This window comes from Ursus arctos, unplaced genomic scaffold (assembly GCF_023065955.2).
Source record: "Ursus arctos isolate Adak ecotype North America unplaced genomic scaffold, UrsArc2.0 scaffold_36, whole genome shotgun sequence".
In the NCBI taxonomy this organism is placed as follows: Eukaryota; Metazoa; Chordata; class Mammalia; order Carnivora; family Ursidae; genus Ursus; species Ursus arctos.
The window spans coordinates 3135966-3160073 of NW_026623050.1; the positions used below are offsets into that span (position 1 = coordinate 3135966).

Sequence of the window (24108 nt, forward strand, 5' to 3'; positions counted from 1 at the left end):
AAATTTCATTTAGCTTTGAAGAAAAGATATACTTAATTTATAAGTAAAAACTGAGGAAATAGATGAAGTGAAGTCATCTTACTGGTTATTTTTTGTCATATAACTGATGATTCATAAACCAACCAAAAAGAATTTACATGTTATAAGCATGGAAGAAACACTTTCTAAACTTCCTAGTTGGTTGGCAGATACCATAGGGTCAATACCAATCAAGTCTCCATATTTTTAAGAGAAACTAGGAATAATTGGGGAAAACGTTCCTAAGATTAAGCAAGAATCGAGTCTCAAATGGGCAGATAATCTTAGGTTGCAATTAGCAATTCTGATTGTTTCACATAAATTGATTAATCAGAGGATTTGAGAAGTTTGCCTCTTCAATTTAAAAATATTAATTCTGTGAAATTTTAAATATTAACATTAATAAAATACTTACTTCGTAAATAATGGCGAAATCCAACCTAAGAGTGCTTTTTAAATTTCTATTTGATCAGATTTTTTTATATCTATGGTCATGTGATACTGACATCTGCCTCCTCTCTATGACTGTTTTGATGACTTCTCTTTCTTTATCTTTATCTTCTTTAAAGATAAAAGGGAAAGTCTCAGATAACTACAGCTTAAATCCAACTTTACCAACCATGCCTCAAAAAAATTCATTTATTCACCAAATATGTACTTGGCATCAAGTGCCAAGTATTGTTCTAGGTGATGAGGATAAAAAGTAAGCAAAACAAGCATGGCCCACACCCCCTTGGCTTCATCTGTGAAATGAGAAATAGCATTGAGATAGCATCTCAATAAAGGTAGGTCCCTTGCCCATTCCCTCCCCATCGCACGTTAATGGAAAAATTGCAAGGCCATGCCTGAATGAACACCAGACAGATAAGATCCTTTAGGTAAGTGACAACATGTGTCTACTACTTGGTTTTCAGAAAATGCTTATTGCCTCTAACAGCAATATTGTCTGTAGTCCTATTCATATGATAAGATATGAAAATAAGGTATTTTATTTTTCTCTTTTGAAAAAAATATCTTTGAGTTTTTAAGATAATTGTATTATGTCCTTGGGTGATAAAGTTAATTTATTGTGATGATCTTAACCATTTTTAACCACAAAAAGATAAATAAAAATTTTAATCAAAAGCACTCTTACATGATTTCAACTCATATACTCATCTGAAAAAAAATCCAACTCTTTTCTTGCTAAATGACTTAACTATTAAAGGCTTTGAGGCTTATGGTAAATTAGAAGCTGGAGGGAACTTGTATATTTTGTAGAAATGCTATAAAATACTGAACATTACTAAGGTATGTTACAAAGTTCAAGCATACTGTGTATGGTAATTTTAAGGGTTATATCTATGCTGCACGTCTTGAAAATAAATGGAATGTTCTATTGTATTTGCTTTTTAAACCAAAACCCAGGGAAGAGAGAGATGAGAAATAAGAACATGGATTTACCTTTTTGATAATTAGCTACAGTTGCTCTCATATTTGTAAAGAGGAGTAAAATCACGATGTCAATATTATAGAACCAGACCAGTTTAAAAGAATATAACTCTATATTCTATTTTATTGCTCATAAAATCCTAAGAAAACAGAATATGATCAGAACTATTTCTAAGAAAATTATAATAATAATTGTCAGTATTTTCATGATTTCTTCTACTTACTAGGATAAAAGTAGAAACTACCTCACCTTAGCATATGGCTGCATAAAGGTTGATAAAATTGCATGGGTTTTGTTTTGAATTTTATTCAAATTAGAATTTTCTCAGATGTTCGATCTTGTGAAATTTGCTAACGTTTGATTTTCGCATGAGTGATTAATCATTTGTTTTCCTTTTTTATTGTTCTTGCTGTGACTTTTTTACTATAATCTTCCTGGGGGGAAAAATGTTTCTTAATATTTAGGCTTTTAAGAATGAAGAGTTTCAATTTAAGAAAAAAAAGAAAGAAAGAACCTTAACATCCTTATTTAACTTATACTATAGCTTCTCAGTACTCCCCTAAAAAAGGGTAAAAACATTTTCATGGAAAAAAAAAACTCTTTTAGTGACCTTTTGTCCCTCCCTAAGAGGAAGAAGTCTGACAGGTAGATATATGGAGAGTTTGTTATTGTAAATTCCAGATCTAGTGATTATCTCTGACTCAACTTCTGGGGTTTTATCTGGAATTCCTGTGAAGGGTCAACAAGTGTATTACTGCCTGTCCTCACCTTCTTGTGACCCTAATTTTAAAACTACACCTTGTAGGTTTCAGAAAGTAGATTACAATGCTGCATTTCAGCAGACAAACTTTGGAATGGGATGCATCTGAAAATATATAATTAGTTCAAATGAATAAAAATATATAACTTGTTAATGTATTTATCTATACCCACTTTTGGAATTTAAAGAAAAAAATCTAGAAAATTACTGACTTCAATAATTTTTCAGAGCCGAATGTTCCATTGAACTATTTCTTCCTAAGGGAAATTTCTTTATAATATTGCTATAATTAAATGACTTTCAGAAGAGATACATATAAATGTAGATGTATTTATAAGTACATCTTAATGGATAAAACTATGGTGATGATTCGTATTCTAGTTTTAGAAAATAGACAAATGCAGCTAAAACAACACATTTGACAATATAACTTGTCCACATGTATTAGGAAAATGAAAAGAGGAATTTCTGAGTAAATTTTAAATAAAAACTTAAGTTCAATGGTCCCAAACTTCCGATTATTGTTCCATAGACCTTGAGTACTGGTTAAGAATAAGAAAACTATTACTATTATGGGATGGTGGAAATTGGATGGCTAAAGAAAACACTTGTAACATAGATTACAAATGGTGGGAACAAATGTATGAGAAAAAAAGGAAATTAAAGATGAATATTTAGAAAACTTCTTGGAATGGAGGTACCACAGAGCAATGCTTAAAAACGTGGCTTTTGCCTTGTATTCCAGACCACCTGCAGGATATGTGATCTTAGGGAGGTCATTTAACCTAAGTCCATTTCTATTCATGAAAAGAACATAATATTGTGCCTACCTCATTTATAGGTCTGACATGGGAATAAAAAGTTACATGTTTGGCACACTGCCTGCCATAAAAGCCTTTGTTGTAAATGTCCATTTTAAACTTAACAAATAAAATAATTGAATGATAAACAAAATCTTCCAAATACTATAGATGATCCAAAGTCTTACTATAGGCTAAGATATAAGGTCCAAATTAATCATGAATGCAACTGTGGGATAAAATTAAATTCTTATTATTAGAAGAGGAAAAGAATTTCAATAAAGAACCAAGCTATGAATTTAGTTTATTGTCTAAAACAGAATAATACATGGAAATCATGAGCTATGGGTGCAACCGTCTTTTGTGTCATACTTTATCCATTTGACATTGTTGAAGACTTATGGCAAACTGAAAGTTGAGAACATTTGAAAGGCACAAAAAATGCCTGCAAGAATAATAATTAGGTGAGATGAAGAGATCTAGCACATTTCTATTTTCACTGGTGATTTTTCACTGTTTCTTTTAATCTGAGAAAAGATTCCGCCATCTTAAACATTTTTTCTGAACAAATAGAATTTCCACAATCATTTAAAGATAAAAAAAACTTGGAAATGAAAATCTATGAGACCATTTCCACTTAATTATCATATATAAAATGTGAAAGGGAGCTTTTCTTTTTTATCAAGTTTTGATAGAAGATTTTGTAAAGGTACATCTAAATATCCCATCATGATTATAATTCTTCTTCCACTCTTACTTTTCCAGTCATTTTGGTCCAAATGATTGCTACTGCCCTTGTAATTTAAAAAAAAAAAAAAAAAAGGTCAGTTGATACAAACTGAATATGCTTTTAGAAATAATCATAACTCATGGCTATGCACGTTATACACAGTGAACTTGTCTCTTGATTGCTCCTGCCTGGTCTGAAATTAAATATTCTTGACCTATTTTTGTGATCTCTCTTACATTGCTGTCCTAAACTGTTTAAACATTATAATTTTGTTTATTCCATCTTTCAAATATTTATAGCCAAATCTTTTGTTGGTATCTTGATGAAGTAAGCTCATCATTTCTCTACATTTACTAGACAAAAGAATATTAGCCAAAAATATTTTTTGATATCTCTGATTCATTGTATACTGCTGATAATTTAGCATATTGTCCTGTCAACAGAAAATAGAATTTCAATGATCACTTAATTAAGGCATATTTTCTATAACTAGGACCCAAGTAGCCTTTATTTTGCCTTTTCAATTCCTATTTGATTGATTAGTTCATTTAATGTACCCAGTGTTACAGTAAGACATTGTATATAGGCCTCAAAATATCAAATAAATCATGCTTTATACATTTCTTTCATTTCAACCAAATATTATTAAATATTCATAAATAAGAGTATATATAACACACATAGCTAGTTTAAAGAGTAGTAATAAAATGAATACTAGTGTTCTCACTAACCAGTTTATGTAGTTGGGACCTCACATGCATCTCTAAATCTTCCTATGCTTTCATTCTTGCTTGTAATTCCTACCCCCCTACCAGAGAGAGCCAATACATTTTGTATCATTCATTCTCTTTTCTTTTATAGGTTTTGCCCTATATATCTATATACTAATACAGCCTGTTCCTTTTGGCCTGAATTTGAACTTAACATAAATAAAATCATGCTAAAGAAACTCATCTTTGATATGATTTAACACTCAACATTACATTTTGAGACATGCTCTTGTCTATAATTGCGCATCATTCAATCTTAATATGATTCTATTGTTTGCATCTATCAAAATTTATTTATGCATCGCTAATGAACATGCTCAGAGTTATATTCTTGTCTGAGCCTCCAATTGCAATATCAGAGTGACTCTAGGAGATCATTACTAGGTCACAGGGATATACATTTTTTTTTTTACATTACATGGAAAAGGCAAATTATTTTCTAAAATATACTAACTTAAAATTTCCACAGCAGTGTGTTAGAGTTTGCATTGTTCCTCATGTGTAAAAATATATGGTCTTATCAGACTTTAAAATTTATGTCTGGTAGGTATATCATTGGGCCTTTACCTGATATTTTCATAATAACTAATGAGCTTAAGCATCTTTTCATGTTTATTATAATTTGTTTCCCTATTAAAAAATAACTGTTCATAACTTTTTCCACACCTTTTTTACTGGATGGTTGGGTTATTTATTTTTTGTTTCATGGGAATATATGTACAATGATACTAATCCCATTTTTTACTTGTTTTCTCACCTTTTTCTTTTCAAGAACTTCAAAACAGAAGTTCTTAATTTTAATGTAGGCAAAACTATCAGCTTTCTTACTTTATGTTTGGGGCTTTTTTAAATATTAAGAAATCATCCTTCACTTCAGGCACATAAAGATATTCTCTATGATTGATGCTAGAAGTTTGAAGCACTGGTTTTCAAAGTTAAGTTTTTGTCTGTCTAGAACTGACTTTTCTGGATGCTGTGAGCTATAGATCTAATGTCCATTTCTTTAATAAGCCATCCTTTTCCCAATGCCAGCTCTGCTCTGTATCAAATATGAATATATACACTGGTTTATTTCTGGGCTCTCTAATCTCATTCATCTGTCTGGTCATCCCTTTCTGCAGAAATATTAAACTATCTTAGAACTATAGGTTCATTTGAAATCTTGATATGACCTAGAGCTTAGGTTTAATGAGCAAGAGACACTGCTCAGAGATAGGCAAAATGCTGTCATCCTTTTTATTTCTAGGGTTGCTTATACTTTACATACTTCATCCTCTTTCAATCTAGCTATCCACACTTTGTTTTGTTTAGAATGTGCTTGGTATCTTTTAAACCTTTCACTTTGAATATTTCTTCATCTTGATATTTTAGTTGTGCCTCTTATAAAGAACACATAGCAAGATTTTCCTGTTATTTCCATTCTGATCATCTTTTTTGAAGTATTTAGTCTATTTATATTTGTTGTAATGTTCATATAAAATATGTGGAATTATTTCCATCAATTTTTTTTCTCTTATTACATTCCCTCAACTAGTTCCACAGCTCAACCTTTAATTTCTATTCTTTTAGTGGTTACCCTAGATATTTAATTCATGCAACTTAAAAGATTCTGTTTAATAGTATTATTAACTTGAACAATAATAGCATATAAATTGGAAGGGAGCTAATTAGAATAAAGCAGACCTAGGTCTTTGCATTATTTGGAGAGAGATTAATATCTGGAAAACTCTATACCAGAAATACTTTATAATTAATTTTTTACTAATTGTGAGACCATACAGGTAGCACAACTTGGGGTTTCAAACCGTGTTAGGAAGGAATTGTAAAAGATTCTCATGGGAGACGTTTTCCATTTACCCAAAGCTGAAGTATTCCCACAAACTCTTTCTGCAGAGCAAGTTTATTGTTGACATCATTTATTTTTCATTATTTGCTTTTTGTTGTTGTTACTGTTAGTCCACAAAGAACACATCACTTTTACAAGAATATTGGATATGACCTCCCAATCTTTGTAAACCCAACATTTTATCTGTCTTTGAGCAGTGCATTAGCCTGTTAAGCTGAAAACTCTAGCCCTGCACAGGGCTCCCTGCTCAGCAGGAAGTCTGCTTCTCCTTCTCCTTCTCCCTCTGCCCCTTCCTGCTGCTCGTGCGTGCTCTCTCCCTCTCTCTCTCTCAAATAGAGAAATAAAATCTTAAAAAAAAAAAAAAAAAAACCCTAAAGCTCTAGGCCAATGTTTCTCAAACACCTAAGGTAAAGGACTAGGGTTTTTTGGGTTTTGTTTTTAATTTCCTGTCCTTTACAGACCATTAATTTAGTAAAATACACTTAAAATATTGAAGCAATGTCAAATTATATAAAAGTTTCTAAGCATACAATCTCTCAGAGATGCTGCTCCGAAACACAAGATATTTTATACAAATGAAATTTTTAAGCTTATTGTGTTTTATATTACCAGAAATACAAGTTCCATATTTCTTTTTCTATTCCTGAAAAATTATTTTAGATAGCTATGCTGTATTCTGGAGTTAATTTTAGAAATTATTTCTTTCCCAAAAATATTGTACTGATGATATCTGAATTTAATTACATTCACATCTATGTTATTTTCATAATAAAATAACTAGTAACTCAAAATTGCACTTGTTATAGAGATTAATATTTTCTTTGTCATTCAATGTACATGATGGAGCTGAAGCCTTTATCTTTAAGGCAATTCTTTCTGGTGTTATAACTATATCAAAGTACTTTATGTTCACACGTAAACACAGAAACAGGTTTATAAATTTTGTTCTGTTAAAAAAATAATATTAACTACTTAACCGTCCCTAAATTGCCTTTAATTTAACTTACAGTATTTTCTTATGTACTACTTACTATCAAGATTGCTTTCTACTTAATAATTAAATGGAAGGGGGAAAATAAGACATAGACAAACAAGATTCATGTTAAAAGAAAACCAGGAAGGATGAACTCTGCATTCTAAATTATATACAACCAAAAACTGCTGTATACAAACTATGATCCTAGTATCAAAAATGAGACTTCACTGTATTGGGTATGTTCTTACAAAATACAAATCCAGACAAGGAATCATCTCCTCTGACACTGTGCTTCATTGAAGAAATAAAGAGTTATAATGTTATGACTGCTATCAAAAGTGCAAAAATTCAATAGAAAAATTAACCTGTGAAACATGTTATCTGACAGCTGATACTGAACCTGTACTATGAAAGACTAAAGATTTTTAAGGTTATTGCTGATAATGGAAGAAAACAAAACAAGCAGAGTCCCTGAGTTATAGCTTTTAAATATATGATGTGAAAATAAATCTGATTTGAAAGAATGATTTACTAACCCATTTCCACCCTGTGAGGAATATATAAACTTCTCAAAAATTTTCCAACATATTTGTGCTTCTGTTATGTATTTGTGTTCTGGTTATTTTGAAATTATGCATTCATCATCTCATGTAGCAAGAGAAATGAGTAATACTAAGACCTTATCCAAAGCAATTCACCACAGCTGATGTGGGTGGCGCTAGTGCAAAATTTTTTTTGCCAAATTTTATGTTTAACCTAATGTTTTTGAAATCATTTGTAAGAATGACTGAAGAAAATTACCCACTATGTTATATTTCTTCTGCCACCAGCTCATAAATATTACCAATTACAAATTTTTCACTAGACTAGCTAGAGCAATAAATACATTTCTACCAAGATATTTATATGTGCCCATTTTTATTACATTCCCAAGACATTTTAACATAATTTTGATGCATTTTAATAAATAAATCAGAATGAAAAATGATTACTGCTTAAAAACTCGGATTTTGTTGAATTACTAAATGAACATGATATTTTAAATATGCAACTATACACAGCTAATATCTATTAAAATAGAATTTACAAGTGAATAACCACTTCATAAAGCACCTGTATTTCTTTCCAACAGGAGATAAAAAACACCATTATAACATTTTCTAAACTATTGATTCTTTGTAGAAATCCTGGGATAATTAATGAAGTTACCCTAGCTTCTTTGTCCATTTTGATAACTGTAAGATATTCCATTCAAAAAAAGATGTTTGTCTACTTATTCACATTAACTTCTAACAGAATATATTCAGTAAGTAAGCTTATTATAGATATCAAATGTTGTCTCGTAAAATTTCATTTAACATTGAATATACAACTTCATGTTTTCTTTCTAGGTTTATTTACGAAAGAGGCATTCCTCGGTGACACATTATGTTATGAAGTATATATTATATATTATATTATATATATTATATATATAGTATAATTATAGTAGTTAAAATTTGTGAACATTTCAAAGACTGTATGTTAAAGTAACAACTGAAAATGTTACTAGGCATGTTCAAGAATTATTAGGCATGCAGCGAAGACCTACCCCATTAAATTATTTTATACTAAAAATGTGTATTAAGCCAGTGTAAAATCTCTATAAATTGTCCAATTATTCATTTGTATTCATTATACACAAATGGATTAAAATCATTCAGAATGGTATCTCTGAGGTTGAGCTATACCCAAATTTGAAGAGAAACTTAAAAAAAATGCTAAAGCCACTTAATAAAAACAGAAAAATCATTAAAGTTAACTATCACTTTCAAGTAATTTTTGGAATATGTATTTAAATAAAACATTTATTGGACACTTTCTATGTGTTCACCAATTTAAATGCTATTATCAAGACTAGCAGTTGAATGCGCAGAGCAGTTTTGCTTGAAAAAGCCAAAACTGGAAATAGCACAAATGTCCATCGACACATACGTGAGTAGACAAATTGTGGTACACCCATACAGTGGAATATCACTCAGCAATACAAGGAATAAACCACTGATACACGCAACAACATAAGAGAATCTCAAAATAATTATGTTGAGTGAGCTTAGCCAGACAAAAAAGAGTGCGGGCTATACGATTCTATTTATATAAAATTCTAGTGAGTGCAAACTAATTTATAGTGACAGAAGGCAGCTCAGTGGTTGTATAGAGATAGGAGAGTAAGAAGGGGTGAGAGGCTAGAACTGGAAGGGGGCATAAAGAAACTTTGGGGAAGATAGAGATGTTCATTATCTTCGCTGCGATGATGATTTCATGGGTGTATACGTAAGTCAAAACTTTAATTCTACACTCTATGTACAGTTTATTATATGCAATTATACCTCAATAAAACTTTTTTTAGCTGTAAAAATAAATAAATAAATTCTATACTTGTTTCAGCATGACTTTGCCTCTTCTACTGTCCCACCACCATTATGTCTTCTCACTGGAAAAATGTCCGAAGTACCATCACCCAAAAGAGAATTATAGAATTGTGAAAAACAATGTCTTTTCCAAAAACAAATTAAGTCCTTTAAAGAGCTAACACTATATGAATTTCTCTTTATTTATAATGCATTGCATTTATTCATTGTATTCATAATGGTTCAATTTCCCAAAAGAATACTTATTTTTAAAAGAAAAAATAATGATAAGTACCTGTTGAAAAGAAAAAAAATAATTGCACAACAGGAATTAGGCATATCTTCTTAGACATTCTGGCTCTACAGAAGGTAGCAAAATCTCTTTTATGCTATTGAAATTTCTAGTTATTTTCTTACTATCTTCCAGTGTCACCACTTATTATGGGATCCAAGGGTTGACATCAGAAAAATTAAACTCTGGACATTTGGGCATACTGCATCCAAGCATACACTAGCGATGTAGTGACCTGACCTTTGAAAGAGGACAATTCATGTGCACATATCTCATGCCTGTCTGCCTTCCATACACTTAGCAAGATGATGATTGCTCCCAGCTATGTTGATACACTTCTATCCACTTGACTGGCCGTGGATAGGAGGCAAATGATCTATCTGGTAAGAGGTGATCTTCTTTGTAGATGTCTCACTTAATCAGAGTAAGATACAGGTAATCATAAGCAGGTATGCTACTTTATCTAGTCCCACTACTACCTTCACTGCTTTCACTTGCTTTATATAAAAGGTCAGTACAAATACCGCTATAAAATGGCCAAGGGAATGAGTCCCTCTGATACGTTACTTGTGGCAATGGACAGTAGGAAATCCTATCTGACAAATATATTGCATATCTTCATAGATAATCTATAACTATAATGTTGGTTTAATTTCTCTCAGGAGAATAAATATTTTCCACTACATACTAGAGTAAGCTATATGAAATTACCAATATGCAAACTTTTTTTTTTTGAAGATTATTTATCGTGAGAGAGAGAGTGTGTGCATGTCCGAGCAAGGAGAGGGGCAGAGGGAAAGAATCTTCAAGCAGACTCCCTGCCGAGTGCACAGGGCTCTATCCCACCACCCATGAGATCATGACCTGAGCCAAAACCTAGGGTTGGATGCTTAACCAACTGAACCACCCAGCACCCTTATGCAAATATTTTTGATCCATAAGAATACTGATTCCTTATGGTTCAACCTAATATATCCTATAACCTAATATAGAATTTAGGGGAAAAATTGTTTTCTCCATTTTTGTTTCAGATTTATGTTATTGAAAACAGAACTTTCTCTGTGGTGGCCTACATCCATGCCTGAATAAAAATGTCTAATATAGCAGAACTACTATAGTATTTTCTGTCGATGCTAGCGGTTTTCCAAGGTGTGACGCAAGTCCCATTCAGTAGATAAGGTGGTACACTGACGAACATGAGAGCTATTAAGAAATATGTAGCTAGCATTCCAAACTAACATGCTTTAATGGATAATACTACTTAAAAAAAACTACATTTAGTTAAGTTTTAAAACGTGACTCAATGACCACTTCTCAGCCTTTGGGCTAAGACCAAGTGTAAAAACTGACTCAATGAAAAAAACTAAGTAGATAGAAATGCAGATGGTATTCAACACACATGGATGACAAACGTATGAGAAATACTGGTCTATATGACCACAACTTTCCATGTATTACTGTATACTGCTTATATTCCCAAGTTTCTCCAGGGAAGACAAAAGAGCTTATATCTGTCCTATATAATGTTGTCATTTTTTTAATGAAAACCAGACAAATATTAGGAATTTCATATGGCCCCATCTTAATGTGTCTCTGTGACCACACAGCATTCAATTTCTAAAAAGTATTAAGTAAAACTTAAATTTTAGTTGAATGATGGATTCAATACAAAGACTTTGAGTTTTTCTATGTCTCGGTATAAATATAAAATATATCTATCAACAAGTTTAAGAAAACTTGCCTATAAACAAATGGCAACTGAAAAATCAGGATAGAAGTCGACATGCTTAACTCATATCTAACTATTAAAAATACATGGATTCTTTTTACGCAACACTCTTTCCTGATAGCAACACAAAAATAAAGGATTATCCCTCTTAGGAAATCACACCTTTGTTGACCTACATCCCAACTGGATCAAGATCAAGGATAAATTTATTTTTCTATTTCCTCCAAAGAAATGGAGTCTAATGGCTTAAAGAGAAAAAAACCCTCAGCCTAATATGTCCTTCCTTCTAGAATAATGTAATTAGGAGCAAACTATGAAAATCCAACAAACACCGTAAAGGACTAAATCAAGCATATTTGCACATACCCCCCCCCTGCAAATTTTACTCACTTTAGGCATGAAGCACAAAACAATGCAACAGTGTAAAAAAAATTTACTTTAACTGACTAACGTTAAAAATTAGCTTTGTAAACTTCATCAGCACTCAAATATCCCAACCTTTCTTAGCAGATCTCTCATTAGTTCCTTGTAAAAGTAATAAAAAGAGTATGCATTAGTAATCTCCTCAACAAGCAATTAGAAATCTATAACTATTTGGACATTATTTGTCCTACGGTGACCAGGGTTAGGGATGCAGGGCAGAGGGAATGCTGAAGGATGGCCAAAGTCAGTAACAGATTAACACACATTTCACTATCATGTGGTTTCTACACTCAGTCATACCCATCTACGGTAGATCTCAAGCTATGAAACCAGAGACATGGAGAACTTACGAAAAGACACCCTGACTTAGAAATTTCTGTAGGCCAACCATGTAGAAATATATTGTATAAACAGACATAAATGTTGTTGTGATTTCTGTATACACAAATGATGGTATAGTTTAGAAAGCATTACAAATTTCACTTTAATTACAAAGGAGGCATGCTTGCATTTTTATGCCTTTGAGAACATTCCATTTCGAATCTAATGTCTGAATTTATTAGCCAGGGCGAGTGCAATAAAACTCAAAAAGCTCAAAATAATTACGGTTGCCAGATAAAGCACAAGATTCCTAGTTAAATTTGACTCTCAGGTAAATAACAAATAATTTTTTTAATATAAATAGGTCCAGAATATTGCATGGAGGCACTTATACGAAAATATTATTCATAGTCTATCTGAATTCTAAATGTAACTGGGTACCTACCTGGTTACTTCCTACATCTGGCAATCCTAAAAATAATGCATGTGGAAAAGGAAAACAGAAGTCTTTTTACCGAACAATCCAAAGAACAAAGAGCCTTCCTCGGTCAGTGGAGGTGGTCAAAGAGTTAGAAGTTTTGATGGCTCCCAAAGCTAACGAGGGTCTTGAAAGCTTCTTCCAATAGGTTCCCACTGGCTTCCCCATGTCTAGAAATAGTTGCCTATCTTGTCTCTTCCCATGTGTTTTCCTTTGGTATTGGCTGTAGATTCCACTGGTTCTTTCTCACATGTAGAAAATCACCATAAGTTTGCTTTCATCACTTAGTTTTAAAATAATGTACAGATTTGTGTATTATCTTGAAGCCAATGAAGACCAACGTTAAAAAGTACTACAGCCAAACAAAGTAATCAATTATAAGGTTGGAAAATAATATACTTTTGCTAATTACTCACAGCTTGGTGCCCATTTTTTCACGGCAGCCAACAACTGCGTGTTTTTAATCTCCATAATAACAATAATGGCATACATCATTAACTCTATTTTATTCTTTTTTAATTTTTTATAATACCAATAACAAAGATCATTAACCTCTGTTCTGTTTAACATCTAATCAGCCATTTTAGTTAAATAAATATGATAGAAAACATTAAATATCACTTTGCTAAGCTACACTGGCTCTCAGGAGGGGAATTCTTCCTAATGCATTATATTAACATCAGCTTATTCCACAAGTGTCAAACCATGAATGGTAACAAGGAAAGAGATAAAGGATAATTTATGGCTTTAATCAAATTAGTTTAAAACTATCTTTTTCAAAGTTGTTTTAAATCTTATTTGTATAATTGCATTGTGTTTATGAAGTTATTTTCTGAAGCTATTTATAGGACAGAGCTGCCCCATTACTGAGATATTGTCAGACAATTGCATGGGAGGAAACCAAGACAGTGAGAGCCAACACATTTTTGAAGGGAATTTCTGAGAGTAAGTGCTTTCTGAAGCATGGAAACCTGTGTGGTATTGTTGGTCTTGGTAAGAGTTACTTTATTTATTTTTTTTTTAAAGATTTTATTTATTTATTTAACACAGATAGAGACAGCCAGTGAGAGAGGGAACACAAGCAGGGGGAGTGGGAGAGGAAGAAGCAGGCTCATAGCAGAGGAGCCTGATGCGGGGCTCGATCCCATAACGCTGGGATCATGCCCTGAGCCGAAGGCAGCCGCTTAACCGCTGTGCCACCCAGGCGCCCCGGTAAGAGTTACTTTAAATCAAGATTCTTACTAGGGGCAATATAACCGCTTGCCATAGAATTTCTATGAGCTTACTGCCCGAATCAGCATTTCACGTAATCAGTGACATCAAAAGAACTAAAATGGTAAACAAGACTCGTACCTAAAATATTCAGCAAAGCCTTCTCCAAAATCGTAACTAAATGGGCATTTCTCTACACACTGGTGCTCATCAGCTCCTTTGTGAGAATGAGCCCGTAACTCAGGCAGTCCCATGCTGCTCCATCTACCTCGTCAGGCTTGTTCTAGAATCCGTGTAAAAAAGACAGATCAGAAGCACAGATAAGGAGAAAACGGCAGGGTGGAGGGGTGACATGATTAAAATGTGATATATAATACATATTCTTGAAAGAGAGAGAGAGGCTTTTAGGGCAAATTAATACTATATCTTAATAAATCATAGTTCTTATAAAATGCCTCTATGCCTCCCCCCAATTTCTATGCCCAGGATAACAGATTAGCAAAATTTTTTGAAAAGTAAACAAAGATATCACGCTACGCTGATTTCTCCGCTAGGGGGAAAATGTGCTATCCTCTCCCAACATACATTTTAGCATCCTGTCTAATTTCCTATCATACGCACATCCCAGAAAATACTGTAGGTGGTTTTTATCAAGCACATTACATTATGTATTTCTCATGATCCAAGGTCCATCCATAATACTTCTGTCCAACGCATCTCTCAGTCAGAGAGAGGGGAGTAAGTAAGGAAGAAAAGAAAGGAGCTTCTCTTGGGGCAGAAAGAGAAAGGTAGAGCGGGCTACATCCCGTCTGGCTATGATATTTCACTTACATCATGGTCTGTGCATATAAATACGAAGAGTCATATGGCTTTACCCACCCTCCATGCTTTGACTTAGCATGAGTTAACCGTCTTTTTTTTTTTTTAAGATATTATTTATTTATTTATTTGACAGAGAGAGAGAGACAGCCAGCGAGAGAGGGAACACAGGCAGGGGGAGTGGGAGAGGAAGAAGCAGGCTCCCAGAGGAGGAGCCCAATGTGGGGCTCGATCCCAGGACCCTGGGATCATGACCTGAGCTGAAGGCAGACGCTTAACGACTGAGCCACCCAGCCGCCCCTAAACCGTCTTTCTAAACACAGTGCTGTGTTTGGGTTTGGGAGGCCACAGGCACAATATAGAAAACACAGGAGTCAGAAATTAGATTCGAAAATGGTTTGGACAGAAACATGGCCTGGGAGGAGAAGCGAAAAGATCTTGGGGTTAGTTCCTCTCCAGAAGAATAAGCTAAAAGAAAACCTAGTAATTATTTGACTTGCGTTCCTTTGCCTGAGTACATTTAAGCCTCTGGTATTATTTTCCAAAGAGAAACGAACATGACTTAATAATTAGAGAAGAGACAGACTTCTCTTTGATTTATGATTCCTTGGCCAATTCCCAGCGCCCACCCCACAGCCAGCATCAGTGTCTCAGTTTCCCTCCCCACGAGATGCATCGGACAGGTGGCCTGGGGAATAAGATCCCCACTGGACAGGACAGTATACGGAGGCAGGACTCGGGAACGCCAGGCTGCTGCAGATACCAACGTGGTTTAGTCTTCTCTTTTGCGGACTCCATGTACTGCTTCCTTAATGTCTGTAACTGAATGTCTCCTATTCCTCCTGAACCGGACCTCTCCACTGAAAAATATACTCTCTGTTATATGCCTTCCATCCCTACTGTCCTATACTCATTTAGTGTTCCTCTACTTTATGCACATTTTTTAAGACTGGTGGTAGAATGCTTTGAATGGTCTTTGATTAGAAACTCAGTAAATGCAGGTATTTTATCTTAACTAGCCATGGACCTAAATATTGACAAAACTGAGAGCGGAAAGAAAAAAACACAAAAAAACTTGGAATTTTCTGTGCAATGATGTCCACAAAAAAAGAAAGTCTTTCGGAGTTTTCCTACGCCTTCTTTTAACTAAAAATCCTGGTTCCCTAGCTCCCAGTGCAAAACACTGCTGATTTAAGACATTAAATGAGCTATACTGTCACACAAGATTTGTGGACATTTCACACTGTCTTTCAAATAATTTATCGCTAGTATACAGTTCAAGGGAAAAAAATGATTAAAATTTAGATTCACCATAAATTAAAAAGTGATTGCTTTGGTTGTAGCACATTAGAATATCAGAACACAGTAACTATTTATATTTTAAAATATGAAGCATCAATGCCAAGCAATATCTTTACATAACTCTTTGGTTTGATAGGATGGGCTTTGGTCTAAGACGGAATACATTGTAAGTAAAAAATATCACTATGGGGATATATATTTATATGATAAAATATTAGATACATATATCACAATAAGTGTTTTGAATGGACAAACTTGTAAATATATTTTTACTTCTGATTCAAAGAAAAATATTATTGCTATACTGGTACTATAATGGTGGGTTCTAACAACTATTTAGCAATAATAAAAATGCACAGGGGCACCTGGGTGGCACAGCGGTTAAGCGTCTGCCTTTGGCTCAGGGCGTGATCCCGGCGTTCTGGGATCGAGCCCCACATCAGGCTCCTCTGCTATGAGCCTGCTTCTTCCTCTCCCACTCCCCCTGCTTGTGTTCCCTCTCTCGCTGGCTGTCTCTATCTCTGTCAAATAAATAAATAAAATCTTTAAAAAAAAATAATAAAAATGCTCAGTTTTAAGATTGGTATTATCAACCATGCCCCTGATAGCCAGTATTTTGATTTCAAAAAAAATTGAAATCTGTTCTCATCCTAAACAAAATGTTACGTACTGTGGTCAAAACTACAAGGTGAGAGCTGACAAATTTATCATAAATTGCTAAGCCGTCTTGAATCTTCCACCATTAGTCACGACTCAATCCATAAACCATATCTTCAAACGTTTTCAGGACCCTGCTCTGAGACTACTCTTTTTCTTGAAGTATAACCTAAATTCTTCCAAAGGGAAGTTAAACTTTTCCTTAATAAAGATCATTTACAAGAACACAAATAGGTTTTACTCAGGGTGCCTGGGTGGCTCAGTCGGTTGAGTGTCTGACTCTTGATTTCGGCTCTGGTCATGATCTTGGGGTCATTGGATCGAGCCCCAAATCGGGCTCCTCACTTAGTACAGGGTCTGCTTGAGATTGTCTTTCTCCCCCTGCCTCTGCTCCTTCCACTTCTGCTCTCTCACTCGCTCTCTAAAATAAATAAATAAATCTTAAAAAAACAATAAAGTAGGCTTATTCTCCTATACTTTTAGAAAAACCCATATGAATTTTCTGTTTTTACAGGTCAAAAAACTGGTCAAATGTTAGCAATTTCATATAGTTCAACCTGATGTTATTCTAGACAGGTTTAATGTTCCTTATAAAAGTCATTTGTGAGACAGATATGTTGAAGTCAAATTTTCCTGGATTCCTTCATTAAGTTTCAAATAGAAAATGCTACTCTTTCAATAGCAGACGAAAGACAAAAATCCGATATTAAGCTATTTTCGAACCACAGAAGTCGTGTATTCGATGCCACAAATTTTCCGAGACAATATTTGATACTGAAACTCAATGTTTTACTGAACACATTCTTCTGGAAGCAGTTATAAGAATCTAAAAAGATTTACAAAACTGAAAATAATACCACTATTCTATTTTTTCTTTTTTTTTTTGCTTTTGGAAAATATTATCTGTTTTGGAATGCAGAGTTATTTGCTTTGAAAAATGTTTTTTTATGTTAACTACCATGGGTATGCTGTTATTTTTAAATGAATTAATGAATAAATAATTTTTAACCCCAGTTTTAATATCTAATATGGTAAATATCAATGGATATAACCCACAAAAGTCAAAGCTCTGTGGAGTTTTCAATAATTTTTAAGAGTGTAAAATGTCTCTGGGACCAAAAAGTTTGAGAACCACTGGATTAATTAAAAAGATAAATCAGAAAAAGAGAAGGGAAACAATAGACACAAGACGCTTTATAAATCATACTATTTATTCGGTCCTGAGGGAACCTCGCCTAGACCTGCTTCTAATAAGGGAGTGTCTGACTGGCAGACTATCTGAGGACCTCATCTCATTACTCACCTGGGGTGGGGTGAGGAGGGGAGTCTGGGGTGAACACAGAGATTTCCATCGGCATACGCGTCTGACGCCGAGTAATGTTTTACCGCTCACAGGTGCTGCAGAGAAAGCTCTGAGCAAGAACAATGCTAGAGATGAACACAGCACGGCAACAGGTACTCTCCTGCATGACTCATTGATTTTAGATATAATTTCAAGGGTCATCAGGCTTTTTTTTCCTTATCATAACAATCTGGAGAGATTAAGAAAAACAGAGGTGTTTTACTCTCAGCTTACAGATAGGGAAACAAAGACGGTTTCAGGGTTTCACCCGGAGGCACGCAGATGGTGTTGGGGCAGGCTATGGAATTTAAGGAACTTGCTTCCAAGCACAGGCCTTTACCTACTAGGTCTGCGTCTGTCAAACTGCTGTTTTAGCACTAGAAATTTTTTTTTTTAAGTGAACCCTTACCCAGAAGCCCATGATAGAGCACAAGAAAGAGAGCTGCTGCAGGGGAAGGGGGAACCGCCACCTAAACTCCCACCCACCCATTTCATTTCCCTTTTGCCAGTTCTTTCCCTCTGCTTTCCCTGTCCCTGTCCTTCTCCCCGTCTCAGGACACCAGGCTACCCAAGACCTTCTCCTGTTCATTTTTCCCTTTATGCCAAGATCCTGTCTCCATCACTCTGCCTTCCTAGCCATCTACTCAAAGACATTTACCTCGTTTCTTCAAATATGCATGTATTCTCATAAAATATGAAGCAGTGGGGTTTGTGCTTATGTGTTTAAGTCACACGAATAGTGTCATGCTACGAGCCATGTTCTGTTTCTTACTTTTGTCCTATTAATGCTATTCTTAAAAATCGACCCAGACTTTTAGTTTTTAGTTCTGTATCTGTCTGGTTCCTTTGTATGCACCTATGGTTCTATAAAATATATATGAACATGCCATATTTTACTTATCTATTTTATTGATTAATCTAACACTCCATCTAAAAAAAAAACCACCTCAAGTCTTTTTTGACCTATCACCTTGGGGTCAAGAGAGAGAATTTCCTTGAGAGAGTCTGGGGTTGTTGGGTGTGCACAGACGTAATCTCACCGAATGCTGCCCAGCGGCCCTGCAGAACGGCCCTCCCACCACAGATCAAGAGGGTTCCTCACTGTTCACGCAAACTTGCCTTCTTCTCCTAATATTCCACACGCTGTTCAGTGTTAGGTGTCATCTCATTATTGTCCTAATTAACATTTCTCTGATAACTACTGATATCGAGCATTTCTTCACACGTCTGTCAGATTTGGAGTTTTCTTGCCTGTGAAATTGTGTCCAACTCCTGTACATTTGCTTAGTGGATCATATGTCTTTTTCCTGGGGATTTCCAGCTTCCTTTTCTACTGTAAATATGAATTCCTTCTAAGTTTTAGATGTTTCAAATATCTTGGCCCAGTGTGTGGACTTCCTTTATGGTATCTTTCATTTAGTTGGAATCTCTTCATCTTGATATTGTCCCATTTCTCTCTCTCTCTTTCTCTATTTTTTTAACTTTTGGATTCTTACTTTTGAATCTTGTGTGAGAAATTATTTTTGTTAGTCGGTAGGTCCCAAAGATATCCTCCTAGAATTTATGCTTTGTTTTACGGCTTGACCATTCACGTTTACATCTTTAATTTACTTGGCATCCACCTAGCTATATGGTGTAAGGTAGGAATCCAGCTTCAATTTTCTGCATTTAATGAGCTAATTTCCTGAACACCAGCTGTCTATCCTTTCTTTGTGGGGCCTCATTTATCATGTATCATATATTTTCATCCAATCCGTGTTTCTATGTTTAATTAGCAAATTTTATCCATTTACTGTGACATTCGAACATTTCTCCTCTGTTATTTCATATTTTTGTCATGTTTATTTTTTATTATTTTGGAGGTTTCCTTTTTATTTTCTGTCCCCTTTATATCCGCTACTACAAAATTTCTTCCTAGCCTTGAAATCTTGCATTCCCTTTCTATTCTGGTCATTGGTCATCCTATCATGTTTATCTTTCTCTAGTAATTTCTCGGGTGTACCTATATCCTTACCTCCTCCCCTTAAAAGAAGACATACACTGGTCTCCTCCTTCCACTTTAAAATGGCACGCCTAGATTTTTAATTCTGTATTGCTCAGACATTATCTTTGTTTGCTTTCTTTGTCACGCCTTTTTCAAGATAAAACTAGCAGTTAGTAACCTATTCATTCATACTCTTCCTTTCCACTTAATCTTGTTGCTGCCTCCTGTATTTATTTCTCTTATTGGAGTACAAAGAACACCTTTGTGTGACAGACTTTCAGATTTCTTGTATGCATGAGAATATATTATTTATACCTTTACATTTAAATGAGAGTTTAACTGGATTTTTTAAATGTAGTTTTAAGAATTATTTGACTTCAACATTTTAAAATTAAGGACTCCTTTGTCTTTGCGTCCCTTTATTTAGGTCTATTACTTGCCACCGAAAGCCTAAGTGACCTACAGCGACAGGAGGAAACAAAGAGCAGGGAAGCCTGGGTGGAAGGGCACAGCACACAGGGAGTAAGGTGCACAGACTCCAGAAACACAGACACATGGATCTGAGTTGAACATGACAGAGCATTACCAGAAGAGAATAAAAAAAAAAAAAAAATCCACAAACTAGGGTAGTGACCCAGGTTTGTTAACACAGGAAAAATAAATCCCCCAGTTTTTCAATATGTTATGATAATCCATGAATCGCTTCACTACATTCATGAGTCGCATCCAAAAATCCACTTAAATTTCAGGAGCTGATGGCCAGATCCGAGTGTTTCACAGGACTTCCTATACCTAGCGATTTTATGGCGAAAAGAAACTGAAAAAATATACATACAAAAGTTAAGGATGGTTTCACCATGGGTTCATTATTTAGTCAATAAATAAGAATTCTGATGTTTTGTTGCGTGGCACAAAAATGTCGATACCAGCTTTTCACCGAAGATCATACTGTTATCATTTTCAGATGTTCGCGTTTGATTCCATGCTCTCTGATATTACCCCGGCACCTCCTGGTTTGTTTTTGCTTGCATTTGCCTGTTTCATCTTTGCTTATCCTTTTCTTTTCAACCCTAGTCTCTTAGATATAGATGTGTCTTTTATATGTCAACATGTCAAGAACCATGTTAGAATCTGTGAATACAGTGATGAACACACTAGACACATGTCCGCCCTCCCGGACCCTACATTCTCCGGGGACAGCAGACATGAAAGCAGGCACCACTCCACACCCAGAAACCAGCACGCTGTATGGCACAGGAGAAGGGAGGAATACATACACATTGACCACATGAACTTACTTTTTAAAAATCAATTACTAAGGAGTTGAAACTTACATCCACACAAAAACATGCACGTGGATGTTTGTAGCAGCTTTATTCTTAACTACCAAAACTCAGAAGCAGCCCATATGTCTTCAGGAACAGAGTTCATGAATAAACTGTGGTATAACAAGACAACGGAATATTATTCAGCACTAAGAAGAAATGAGCTATCGAGCCATGAGAAAAACATGGAGTAAAATTAATGCATATTACTAAGTGAAGGAAATCAGTCCGAAAAGGCTGCATATTGTATCGTTTCAACTACATGACATCCTGGAAAAGACAAAACTGTGAAGACAGTGAAAAGACCAGTGGTTGGGGATGGGCCAGCAGGTGGAAGGGATGAGCAGGCAAAGCACAGAGGATTTTTGGGTCTGTGAAAATACTGCTCTCGATGCTACTGTGATGGTGGAGACAAGGCATCACACGTGTGTCCAAACCCACAGGACGTACAACATCAAGAGTGGGCCAAAATTAACCTATGAACTTTGGGAGCTAATGATGGGTCAGCGTAGGTTCACTGACTGTCACAAAGCTATCACTCTGGTGGGATGTTGATAGTGGAAGGGCTTATGCATGTGTACGGACAGGGAGTTTATGAAAAATCTCTGTACCTTCCTGTCAGTTTTGTTGTAAACCAAAAGCTGTTCTTTCTAAAAAAGTGAAGTCTTAATAAAACAAACAAACAAACAAAAACTAGCTAATCAGAATCTTGCTAAATTCTTTAAGGGGAATTACACAAAGCTGAAGGAACATTTAAAAGAGAGATCTAACCTAGGGATGAGACTATTCCCCTAATAAGCGGTTCTTGCTCAAGGATGCCAGACAATTAATCAAGAAAAGAATATTCCAGAAAAAGGAAATAGAATTTTTTTCTATTTTAATTTGGCTATATTTTCTAGTTTGGTATAGAGAGTAACATTCATAAAGCACATAAATACAAAAGGCAGAACAAGTGTTATAAATAAAAATTTCTGGCTGCGAGGAGGGCATATAATAAGCAAAACGAGGCAAGGGTAGGCAATTAGGAAGTGCCTTTAATGGATTGATTGTATAAACATAAAATGAATAAATAGAGGTTTATAAACAAAGGAGATGATCTTATCATCTCTAAAATGAGATTTCTACTTTTTGAGTTGCTATGAAAATTAGAGAATAATTAAACTGATTTAAATCCAGTCTCAAACAAGGCAATAATCACATTAAAAAAAATAAAGAACTTAGTACAGCGCCTACCATACACTAGGCATTCAATAAAAGATTGTTGTTGTTTGTTGTTATTATAAGTAGATACGTTAAAATGTAGTTTCTCCTATAAGATGTGGTAATATCTATCTGTAAGATTCTTTGGAGAACTGAATTTTAAAATGTGTGCAAAGCATATATTTCTGTGTTTAGAATTTAGTGGGCATCAAAAGGTTCACATTTCATAGATAAAAGTACATAAATAGATTTTAGGTAGGTAGGTCTATAGATAGTCTCAGATATCGGTAGCAGAAGGAAATTTAATGGGATGGGGAGACAAGTTGACATGCATTTGAGAATGTAAGGTGTTTCCAGCAAAGCTTCCAGAAGAAACAAGGAGGCATCAAAATGAGAAGAAAGAGAATGAGCAAGTAAAGGGGAACTAGAGTGTTCACAGGAAGGACTCCCCAGAAACAGAGACGCTGTCACCCTAACAGAGACACAGGGCTTCTCAGAGCTTAAAAATCAAAAACCAAGGGGTTTCATAATTTGATACTGAAGCCAGGGAATTAACAGAAATAAGGTAAATTTTAGTTACCTATATTATTATCCCCAGACTAAAAAAGATCTCGAGTTCATGAAGAGAGTGAACTGTCCACTTAGCATAGCCGCCGAAAACTCTGATTGTGTCTCCAACCTCAATTCACGAGAACACCTCTGGGTGTCATGTATTGGACATTTTACCCTCGAAAAATGAGGCAAACTCTCCATACCTTTTCAGGTTGGCCATTAGTATCAAGATGAATAGAGGGTTTTTACAGCTCAAAAATTAGGACTTTCAAGGTTTATAAAGGTAAAGCACAAGAGACATCAAAGAGGAGAAAAATGAAGAAATAATTAAGCTGCTAGCCTGAATGTCTTCTTAGTATTTCTTATGAGGATAAAGAGAGTAGAGGAAAAACCAGGAGGAATAATCTGTTACTGAAGCCCCTTGATAGATTTACTGGTGGGAGCTTGGAAAAAAAGGAAGAAGTGGTATGTCTCAATAGAAAAGGTGGTAAACCCTTCAACTAAATGTTCCTATAATCAGTTCTTATTGAAAAGGTAAATCAGATGGGCTTCCTGAAGCAAGCAATAAATACCGTCAAGTGCACAAACATCGTGGAATTATGAATAAAAATCTGAGTAGGAGTGTCTGTTTTTATTGCAATGTCTCTATGGGAGAACACGAGAGATAAAGCAAAACGGGTTGGATACCATAAGCCTCTTAAAACGATTGCTTAGGGTTTGCTGCACACATATACTGAGGAAATAAAATGC

At 34.7% G+C, this 24108-nt stretch overlaps 1 long non-coding RNA gene across 1 annotated transcript; it reads left to right on the plus strand.

The window, feature by feature from the left end:
* The first annotated feature begins 811 nt into the window (after positions 1 to 811).
* Positions 812 to 22284, plus strand: LOC130542504 (uncharacterized). The gene is made up of 3 exons (XR_008957107.1): positions 812 to 896; positions 18351 to 18410; positions 20709 to 22284. It is a non-coding gene; the product is annotated as an uncharacterized LOC130542504 (long non-coding RNA).
* Positions 22285 to 24108: the final 1824 nt, after the last annotated feature.